Source organism: Penaeus monodon, chromosome 21, assembly GCF_015228065.2.
Source record: "Penaeus monodon isolate SGIC_2016 chromosome 21, NSTDA_Pmon_1, whole genome shotgun sequence".
Taxonomy (NCBI): Eukaryota; Metazoa; Arthropoda; class Malacostraca; order Decapoda; family Penaeidae; genus Penaeus; species Penaeus monodon.
In genome coordinates, this window is record NC_051406.1 from 177,243 (window position 1) to 178,222 (window position 980).

Sequence of the window (980 nt, forward strand, 5' to 3'; positions counted from 1 at the left end):
GAACCTAAAGATCGCCTTTGTTATGCAGACACTGAAGCAATCTGAGGCACTTTTCAAAATCCCAGGTCATCTTCTTCCTGCTGTGTATAGTGTTTTAGATTTCTTTTTTTGTGATTGTAATATAACTATGTCCCAGTTAGCTACAATTATTTTGTAGTGTGTAACTTGTTACTTCATTGGTGTTTCCCATTCCAGATAATAAGCATTGGAGGAAGCAGCAAACAATGCTAGGTAGATAGCAGCAGTCAGGAAGGACCATAGGGCGAGCGACAAGGCTGTGTTCGACGTTCAACTTTGGGAGAGCAGCTGTAGTGATACCCTTACAAAAACCCATTTTCCCCATACTCGCCTTTCCTGCCCTTCCCTGGCTCTGTTATTGGGCCATAATGGGATGCTATTGCTCTGCAAAATCTAGTGCCGTACAGGAAATAAAAGGGAAATTTTAGAAAAGAGGAAAATAGGTGAAAAGACACGAAATGCATAAACCTTTGATTGATACTGCAGTTAGGTAGTTAGGTAATTGGCTTGGGCAAGGTGGTAGATGCGAAGTCCACCAAGCCGATGAACAGTCTGGACTGGACCCATACACCTTCGGAGTTTTTTTTTCATGTTTTCTTTTTTACATATGCAATAACACCTTTTTGTATTGTAGTTTCAACCATTCATGTTTTATGCTGTATTTTCCCATATAAGTATTTTAATGCAATAAACTTCATCTATAAAGCTGCTGTATTTGTACCAACCCCTGACTTATCTAGATTTATAAATACTAGTTATATACACCTTGCTCCTGAACATTGCATATACCCCCACGGTACTATACTCGGGCTTGCAGCTACCCCCATACCACTACCAATTTGACTTAAAACATCCCAGAATGTGTTCTCTCTCCTATTGTAGTTGCATTCTGTTTCACAGGAAATTACATTTGTGCACCATGGGAGCATTTAAATGTGATTTCATGTTTTATTCACCTAACC

General features: G+C 39.5%; 1 long non-coding RNA gene across 4 annotated transcripts in view; it reads left to right on the forward strand.

The window, feature by feature from the left end:
• Nucleotides 1-723, forward strand: part of LOC119586093 — a 25,813-nt gene extending 25,090 nt beyond the window's left edge. For all 4 annotated transcript variants that reach the window (XR_005229926.1, XR_005229925.1, XR_005229927.1 and 1 more), the window contains exon 3: nucleotides 196-723. This is a non-coding gene — a long non-coding RNA (uncharacterized LOC119586093). The remainder of the gene's footprint in view (nucleotides 1-195) is intronic.
• Nucleotides 724-980: the final 257 nt, after the last annotated feature.